Here is a 10,507-nt window from a genome sequence, read left to right as displayed (position 1 = left end):
CCATGGGTCGCCAGATTTTTTTTAAACTCGCCGGAAAATTACTCAACTCGCGGGAAAATTACTAAGTTAATCAGAAATCTACAAACTTGAGAAAAGATTCACAATGACTCAGTGAGTGAGTGAGAGGAGTACTAAAGTCACAAAGTAGATAAGAGCAGAGAAGAGAGGACGAGAGAGATTAGAGAGGAATGCAGTGGACAGAGTGGGGTGGATCGAATGTGTTTTATAGGGAGAGAAAAAAAGATGTTAAAAAGCTGTAGAGGAGCGTATGAATTCATGAATGTTGAGTCCGTGACTATTGCAAATTTGTAGATTTGCAGAGTAGCAGGTTGCTTTGCAGGTGGAAGTGGAAGACTGGCAAGTGGCAATTGAATATTGGGAAGAGGCCGAGGAGAGAGAAACAGATGCAAGGGACTTAAAGAGATGGCAACAACTGGCTGTTGAAGAAGGTGGATCGTCCTTACTCGGATTTGAATGCTTTGATCCAAGAACTCAGTTTATTTCCTTCTTCCCTTTTAGAATAAAAATAAGAGCAACAATAGCTTTCAAGTTGTTTTGCTTTGGCTTTTGATTATTACATTAGTCTAATATAAAAATGTCAGAACTTCAACGTTGAGACTTCCAGTGGCAACGGCACATTGTCATTGGTATATATTCAGAGAGCAGCAATACGGACAATATGCCATCTTCCTTCCTAAGAGATGTAGGACTTGTCAGGGGACTTAAACTTGAAAATAGAATTTTCGAGAATGGACTGAATCTTATTATGCTCTAATTTCGCGACATTTAACAGTCTAGCTCTGGATTTCTCGAGAATGTCTTTGTTTTAGGATGTTCATGTGACCCTTTGAGCATATGATGATATGAAACACTACACATATTCATGATCTTGTGATGGTTTCATTATTAATGCGTCCTTGGATGAATTTGCAGTTCAGCTTGAGCTCAGAAGTGAGAATGCTTGTTCTTGGTCTAAGATTAGAGTACTGGTTAAGCCCAACTCAGATTAGCCTATTAGCCCAACTCAGACAATCATGCAATTTAAAACGTCTTGCGAGGAACGTTTCATTTCAACAGAAATATAGAACTTCCAGTTTTAACAGCTACGAGGAACGTTTGCCCTTAATGTGAGGATTGCAAATTTAAAACGTTTAAATGAGTATCAAAGAAGGGGTGGAGATATTAGAAATACATGGTCAGATGATTCATATGCGCTTGTCTTCTGTTGAACACTTACTTTGATATGGACATTGTGTCCCACAACTAACTCAACACCGGTGAAATGACCAAGAACTCGTGTACACAAATTTTGAAGTGCTCGAATGTGATTCTGTTTATCTGTCTTTTACGGGGTAGGGGCAGCATATGTTGAAAAGATGTCGAATTATATGACACCTGCCAGAAAGCTAGTAGTCTCTTTAAGCTTATTGTAACATTCTCATCTTCCTGTCATTGTGTTCATATAGTACTAGTAATATCTGCAAATTCTCTTGTAAAATGGTTCAGCTTCAGTTTTCTTTTTCCCTATTATGGCTCATGGTCACATGATCCCAATACTTGACATGGCTAAGCTGTTTGCCTCTCGCGGTGTGCACTCCACCATCATCACGACGCCTCTCAATGCTCCTGCTTTTGCTAAAGGAGTACAGAAGAGTAATGATTCGGGTTTTCAAATGAGTATCAAAATTCTTAAGTTTCCAAAAGTAGACGGTTTGCCTGAAGATTGTGAAAATATTGATCCGATTCCTTCTCCTGCTATGCTCCCGCTTTTTCTTGCTGCAACATGGATGCTGAAAGAACACTAGAGCAGCTTCTCCAAGAATGTCATCCTAATTGTCTTGTTGCTGATTTATTCTTCCCATGGGCTACTGATTCCGCTGCCAGATTTATATCCCGAGGTTGATTTTTTATGGATCAAGCTTCTTTGCTTCGTGTGCTGAAGACAGGTGAGGCTCCACAGGCCATTTAAGAACTTAACAAAATGCCCTCCGATGAATTTTTTGTGCCTAACCTTCCGCCTAAAGTGAAGTTGTTTTCAAGTCAATCCCACCTTTTTTACGAGAAGAGAGGGAGACAGAGTTTGCCAAGATGCCTAACTGAGGCATTCGAATCAGAGAGCAGAAGCTATGGAACCATTGTAAACAGCTTTTACGAGCTAGAACCTAATTATGCTGATTATTACAGAAATGTTTTGAATAGGAGGGCTTGGCATATAGGTCCACTTCATTGTGCAATAGGAAGTTTCGAAGAAAAAGTACAAAGAGGGAAGCAAGCAGCTATAAACTGAAGATGAATGCTTGACATGGTTGAATTCTAAAAGCCCGAACTCAGTTGTATACATTTGCTTTGGAAGTGTAGGCAAATTCCCCAGTAAGCAGTTACATGAGATTGCTATGGGACTTGAAGCTTCCGAGCAACAATTCATATGGGTTGTGATGAAGGGGACAGATGATAATGAATCCGAAGACTGGATGCCAGAAGAATTTGAGGAAAGAATGAAGGGAAAGGCCTAATAATTAGAGGATGGGCACCACAAGTGCTAATTCTTGATCACAAAGCTATAGGAGGTTTTGTGACACACTGTGGCTGGAACTCAACTCTTGAAGGCATAGCTGCTGGGGTGCCAATGGTCACATGGCCCTTTGGGCGCGGAGCAATTTTATAATGAGAAGTTGATTACCGATGTTCTCCACATTGGTGTTCCTGTCGGTGCCAAGGAATGGGGTGTTATGGTAGGGGGAGGGGAACATAAAAAGAGATGCAGTGGAGACGGCTGTGAGAGGTATACTTGTTGGTGAAGAGGCCGAGGACAGAAGAAACCGATGCAAGGGACTTAAAGAGATGGCAAAAAAGGCCATTGAACAAGGCGGATCGTCTTACTCAGATTTGAATGCTTTGATCCAAGAACTCAGGTTTATAGCCTTCTTCAAGTTAAAACTTAAATAAGAGGAAATACAGACTTAATCAAAGTTTTGTTTTGCATGGATTTCCGTATTGTACTAGTCTCATATAAGAGCAGCAATACAGACTTAATTTGTTGTGAACAAAATATTGTTGTCATCTTTCGTCCAATGAGGTGACACGAGCTCTTTGAGGCCAGTTTCTGCAAATAGGTTTATTTAGAACTGTTTATTAAAGATTCATCTGGGATTTGAACAGTTGAAACTAGACAGATGAAAAACTACTTTGAAACGAGCTGCACCCTCCTTTTGCTACCATTGTACTTTAGATAAAATCTGTTTCCAAATGTGTAGGGGCATAGTTGGTAACTTTTCTAATAATGATATCGAACCCGTGTGCATAGCGTACATACAAGTAAAATGTGACAAATGTCACATCACGTTGTTCACAATGTAGAACGTGACAAATGTCACACCACGTCGTTCCAGGAAGATTTTGTGGACGGATTTTCGGTACCTAGTACTATTCTAAAATGGGTAGAAGTTGTATTATTTGTTAATCCACTTATCTAAAATTTTAAAGTGATAGATTAATACTTCAACTGGATCTTAAATTATATTCTAACACTCACTTGAAAATCATATAAAATCATGATGTGTCAGAAAAAAGCCTTACAGAAAGATCTTATATCTATGTATATTATAGTTTCTACTCCCTATTTTGAAACTTAATCCCTTTCCTAGTCTTTTACCCTCAAAATTGTAAAGAATTACATCACTTGTCATCATGTTTTCCTGTGTTGCAGTATATTATAGTTTCTACTCCCTATTTTGAAACTTCATCCCTTTCCTAGTCTTTTACCCTCAAAATTGTAAAGAATTACATCTCTTGTCATCATGTTTTCCTGTGTTGCAGCTAGTGGTGGCCAAACGTGTGTGTCGGACGTGCCGTGCCGGGTTTTTGGCGGTGTAATATCCGGGATATATCATGTAATTATTTTTGCTATTATATAATTATTATGTGTATTCAGTATCTATTCTGTGAGCTAATTGTTAAGTGTTATCTGTACTTGAATATTCAAAAATAATATTAATTGAGTATTAATTTTTATATGTCCAAAATAAAATATAGATAATTGTCATATCTTCCTAATTATTTTTATGTTGGTTTATGGATTTATAAGAATCATATGAAATTTCTAAAATCTTTTTTCGGGTAATTAAAATCTATTTTATAAAAACGGGAACCAACCGACGTCAACCGTTGTTACATTTTTGGAACCCGAAACTCTTTCGAGAACTCCTTCCTAACCTAATTGTAATATTCCGAGCATATTCCATGTTTCGACTTTTTCGATCTGGCTTACGGTTTGTCCTGCGCGGGTCCCGGCGCAACATTTTCGATACAATATTCGTTTCGGTAAATCAATAAAACCCGTATTTTCGATAAACGGGAGCTTTTTATTAAACTATCACAATTATCACTTCGTAATACGTGTAACCAGGCGCTGAGACCAGACCGCAGTACAAATTGTACTGATTTGGATAATTATCCCGAAAACCGATACCGTTTGGATCAGTTTTTTACAAATAAACGTACCGTTTTATATCCGGAATGATCCAACGGGATACAAATTTTCCGTAATTATAAATAGCCTTTTACCGTATTTTATTTCGTATCAAAATCATTTGCAGATAGTTAATTATATTATTTTCAGAGAAAAACCCTAATTTCCTAAAACTGTTCTAAGAATCAAACAGCAAAACGAAGGCGTTACCGATCTCTGTTTTCAAAGCTTGAGTAACCAAAACGAAGGATTTGAAGTGTTCTATCAGATTCTGAGCTTTGTTTCACTGCAGAAATCAAGGTTATTTTTCTAAAAATTTATTTATTTTCGAATTTATTTTATTAAAAATATGAAATTTTGTTCGGATGATTGTTTGTATGATTTGATGATTGCATGTTGTAGAGCTTGTTTTCCTGATGATTTTCATATGTCATACGTCTGATTTGGAGTTCAATAACATGTTCAAATTTGAGTTTGATTTTCGAATTTCAAAATTAGGGTTTATAACCCGTATGAATGTTCTTAATTGAAATTTGGGGGTTCTTATTCTGTGATAGATTGATGTTGTGTTATAGTGGGTTGTATTCTCTGTGAAATTTGCAATCTAGTCGTATAAGTTTCATGAACCAACGAGGTCTGTAGAGAAGGGAGTTGTGTTTTGAAGTTTTCCGATGTTCGCCGGAAACTGGAAAACTTCACGGCCAAATTCCGGCCAACTCAGGGATTGTTAGGATGAATTGATTGCATGGTTGTGTTCCTGGTGTTGTGTAGATGTGATCTGGAGGTGTTGGTGGGGTGAGGACGCCGGGAACGTGTTCTCCGGCGAACCCGACTGTTTTCCGGCGAAGGGCTGGAAAATTACAGTTTAGTACCCCAACTTTTGAAAACGATGCAGTTAGGTCCCTGAAGTTTCCAGACTTTGCAAATTTAGGATTCTTGTTTATAAAATGTTTAAAAATCATATTTTCTATTTATTTTTATTATAAAAATTCATTTTTTTAAATTCTGAAAATTCTAAAAATTATTATTTTAATTCTGAAAATTATTTTTAATTCACAAATAAATCTAAATTAATTAGTTAATTAATTTCAGTTAATTTATAATTGATTAATTGGTCAATTAATTCGAAAATTAATTGATTAATTGATTTAATTAATTATTAATTGATTATAGTTAATTATTTAATTAGATTTAATTATTTAAAAAATGATTTAAAATTCTGAAAAATAGTTTTGGAGCTTTAAAATATTATTCTAAATTATTTCCAAGGCTCGATAATTATTCTAAAATTATTTCGGAGCCAGAATGGGCCAACCGAACCCTGTTTATTAACCCGAAATTGATCCAACGGCCCGTTTTAATTCCGAAAAATGTTTTAAAAATCATTTTAAATATCAGAAAGCCTATTTATGACCCGAGACTTCTTTATAAATAATATATCATTGATTACGTGATGTATTATGTGCTATATGTGACTTGTTAATTGACTATCGGTCTATATATTCGGTGTTTACTTGATTATTGCATAACTTTCAATCCGTTAATCGGATTTGGGTAAACCGAAGGGTAGATAGAAGTATGTATTGAATAGAATTCCATGAGTAAATTATTGATAGATGCTTATGATATGTGAGCAGAGGAGGCAAGACGTAAGAAAGGGAAACAGATAGTTGAAGAGTAAGACGGTTGTGATTGGAAACGAGTGCAGTGTAGTAAGCTAATATCAGGCAAGTGTTCTGAACTTTCTCGAGATATTGTAGTACTTGATAATCCTGTGATATTGCAAGTGCTTTGAAGCACAGAAACCTAAATCCTGATTTCAGTTATTTTTCTTGAGCCATGAATCATATTCTTTCTAATCCATTGATTATTGTATACCCAAACAAGAACCACAAATCTACGATACTACTCCACAAATACATACAAACTAAATACCGGACACTGAAATGAACTATTATATACTCAACCCATGGTATCTTATACTTTGAAAGACTAAATCCTTGAAACCTTGAAACGTTGATTCCTTTGTTATCCAATTCTTTCATTACCTAGCATCCAAGCTTTTAAATTGCCTTATTGATCCTTACAAGGATTGAAACCCTTTCATTGTTAAACATTTATTGTTGTTAATGATTTCGGTTATTGTTTATTATTGCATATTCTGTTATTATGTTAGAATTGGATTGTTTTTATAAAATTGTGGACCAGATTCGTGGTCAGACCATATAATGGTCAAGTTAGGCCAATGTGTGCCTTGGATCCAGTAGTTAGAGCAATGCTGTGTGCCTTGCTCGGGGTTAGTGCGTGACTGATCAGCAGCCTAACCTTGGTTTTTAAATTAAAAGTATAATATCCAATTCTAAATCATAATCCATTGTTCACTTGATATCATAACCATATTCACATGATGATCATTATTCTCAGTTTTGTCATTGTGACTTGCTGAGCTAGTTAGCTCATTTGTGCGATGTTGTTTATATTCTTTCCAGTTAAAAAGGAACCAGTTGGTAAAGAGGATCCCCAGTCCAGCGCGAGAGCTAGGGGTTCAGATTGAGAAAGCGGAGCTAGTAGGCTTCTTTTGGAATAATTTAAGTTTGTAAAAATTTGTAATAATGTTTAATACTCAGTTTGAATTTGAAATAGTTGGGATTTGAACGGTTTGTAATATATTAGTGTGTTTGGCTTGTGTGCATACTTTAACCTGTTGCGGTCTGTGGTGGTTGGTAAGTAGGGTCATTGCATATATTATTATTATCTTTATTATTGTTATAAGCAGGTTATAATTAAGGTGTGTGTGTGGACCCCAAACTTCTGATCCGGGTTTGGAGGGCGCCACAGGCGGGCCGAGTCTCCTCAATCAGGACTCGTAGATGACACGTTTAACTGTACGATACGTGTCGGGTTCGTGCCGAGTCAGGGAAGTTGAAATCGCGTGCAGCTCGCAGTTTATACTAGCTACACGGGTCAGGTAAATGTAAGACAGAAGTGCAAAAATTTAAGGCTATAAGAGGGGCGTGTCTGCGGTTGGCGGGGCGAGTCGGTGATTTGCGGGGCTACACGGGTTGGGACGAGTTGCAGAATTAAACAAGAAGGTTGCCACTGTCAATTAATGCGTCTAAGTGTAACGTGTGTTAGTTTTTTTATTATATAAACAATGGATGGTCGCCACTTGCTGGCATGTTATCTATTCATTTAGTTATAATATATTATAATAATCAAGCAACTCATTTTACAATCTGTTTGTGCAAGTTGCAATTATTTTAGTTATAAATTATAACAATTAAACTGTAAACAACTTACAACTGTATCGATAATTATCTCGATTTTATTTTTTTCCAAAATTATATTAAATATTCATCTGAACTTATAATAATAAAATGTGTTAAATAAATAAAAGAGGACGATACCTCTATAAATTTTATTAATTAAAAAAAGATTTACAAAAAGTTTGAGAGGACTCCTCTCTAAAAAACGGAACAAATCGCATTTACATTTTAAAAAAAATACGAAGCAATTGAAATTTAAAATACATAACAAAATATTCAATCTAATCCACTATTTATTTATACAAATTCTTCTTATTCTTGTTGTTCGTTGGTAGTTTACGTGCCTGATTCCGATGAAGTGTCCATTGTCATCCAAATATCATCTTCTCTATCCGAATCATCTTTTTTCTCCCTTGTTATCTTTTTGCAGCTTGATTCCAATCATTTTTACAAACACATATCTTTACAACGTCCAGTGCAATACTTGATCTTTTTTCGTCCAACACTCTTCTACCTGCGCTAAAAGCGGACTCGGACGCAATTGTGGAGGCGGGAACTACTAAAATATCCCTTGCAATTTTAGCTAAAAGCGGAAATTGATTCTCATGATTTTTCCACCACATTAGTATTGAAAAATCTTCGTCTAACTCATAATTATAAGAAAAAACTCTCGAGTCATACTAAAAGAAGAAATATGTGTGGAAGTCGTAGCGGAAATTCTACACTTTTGTTTTTTAGTTAAGATTCCCGAAATAGTACTATTAAATCTACTAACACTACTAGTTTTAGGTGGTACAATATTTTGAGTTCTTAGAGTATATATATCTATAAGACGATGTAATAAGTCTAAACAATTTTGTATATAAAGTGCATGACTATATGAAACTCCTAACACTTGATAGTAATGTTCTAACATATTTTCTAAACCCTCCTTTCTAACACCGGGATCAAGAAGACATGCAATACCATAAATATAAGGAAATTCGGTAAAGTACTCAATCCACTTTCTTTTCATTGTGATAACTATTGCAGAAAAGCGATCATCATTTTCAAATTGTTGTAAAGTAGTAATAATATTTACACACTCAATAATAACATGATGTACATTTGGTTCGTAAACATAAGAAAAAAATTTAGTAGCATGTGCAAAACACTCAAGCAAATCACGAACTTTAATTGTCAAATCCCACATAGATTCGTTAATCAATCTATCCTCCACTTAATTTCTGGAATCAGAATTATATAATTTGGTGATAACTACCTTCTATTTAATTGCTTCACATAATAAGTTATAAGTAGAAATCCATCTCGTGGTACAATCATTACCTCATTTTTTCGGCCTTAACCCATTTGCTTTGCATAATTTTTTATATTCTCTCCTTAATGTGTGTGATATACGTAAATATTTAATAATTTTTCTAATGGGTTCTAAAAAATGAGTAATTTCCGAAATTCCTTTTTGAGCCGAAAGGTTAATTATATGTGCACAACATCGAACATGCAAGAATTCACCATCTAAAACCGTGGGAATATCGTTCTTAATATAAACATGGCTTTATTATTTGACGAGGCATTATCCAAAGATATCGTAAACACCTTGTGAAGCAAATTAAATTCGGTTATTGTTTCTACAATTCTTTGTTTTATGTTATAGCCGGTGTGTGACTCGTCCATAACATCAAAAACAATTATTCATTTTTGTAAAAAATAGTTTGAATCGATCCAATGAACCGTAACACAAATAAATGGCTCACCTTGACTCGGACTCCAACAATCACTAGTTAAAGAAACCATACCATCATAATCACGAAAATACTCAATTAATTGTGCTTGTTGACGATAATACTGTTTTTGTGTGTGACGTTTAATTGTTTTTCTAGGAATTCTTCTAAATACCGCGTTAATTGATTCTTTAATCATATTTTCTAAATTTGGACTCTCGGCGTGAGAAAAAGGCATTTTATCTAACGTAAGATAAGTAGCAAACGATTCGACCATTCTATCTCTATTATAAACGAAAGGCATACCTCCACCGGGAGACGATGTCACGAAACCCCCTAATTTGTGTTTGTTGTGGTGAACCTATACGTGCGATTCCACTTTCATGACTTCGCTTCGTAATGTCGTGATGTTTTTGCAAATGCCTATCAAGTGTTCCCGTACTGGACCCCTTAGAGTGAGTAAAAGGGGTGGGTTTCAACCATTTTGAATACAAAGTAAACAAAATACTTTGAATTTATTTGGTTCTTCCGTCATTGGTTCTCTCGAAAAATAGTTCCAAACATGTGATGAATGTCTTGCACTAGAAACACTACCTGCAAAATTTAAATATAAAAAATTAATTTGATTTTAACCTACAGATGCATTCGAATAAAAAAAGAAAATATAAAACAAATATTTTTTAAACATGCAATAATCGAATACAAATAGACAGAACACAATTAACACATATAATTAAAAATAACACAGACATTTACATAATTCGAACATAATTAATTTTGAAAAATATAATAAAAAATTAAAAAAATTAACAAAACTTTACCGGGTTCCATGGGTCGCCAGATTTTTTTTAAACTCGCGGGAAAATTACTAAGTTAATCAGAAATCTACAAACTTGAGAAAAGATTCACAATGACTCAGTGAGTGAGTGAGAGGAGTACTAAAGTCACAAAGTAGATAAGAGCAGAGAAGAGAGACGAGAGAGATTAGAGAGGAATGCAGTGGACAGAGTGGGGTGGATCGAATGTGTTTTATAGGGAGAGAAAAAAAGATG

General features: G+C 35.1%; 1 pseudogene; it reads left to right on the top strand.

Annotated features, from left to right (window-relative positions):
- Positions 1 to 909: 909 nt before the first annotated feature.
- On the top strand, positions 910 to 2,946 carry LOC141684907 (scopoletin glucosyltransferase-like; annotated as a pseudogene).
- The last annotated feature ends 7,561 nt before the right edge of the window (positions 2,947 to 10,507 follow it).

The sequence above is a fragment of the Apium graveolens genome, chromosome 9 (assembly GCF_009905375.1).
Source record: "Apium graveolens cultivar Ventura chromosome 9, ASM990537v1, whole genome shotgun sequence".
NCBI classification, from domain to species: domain Eukaryota; kingdom Viridiplantae; phylum Streptophyta; class Magnoliopsida; order Apiales; family Apiaceae; genus Apium; species Apium graveolens.
Note: the sequence above shows the minus strand (reverse complement) of the source record. Positions and strands in the feature narration are given on the sequence as shown.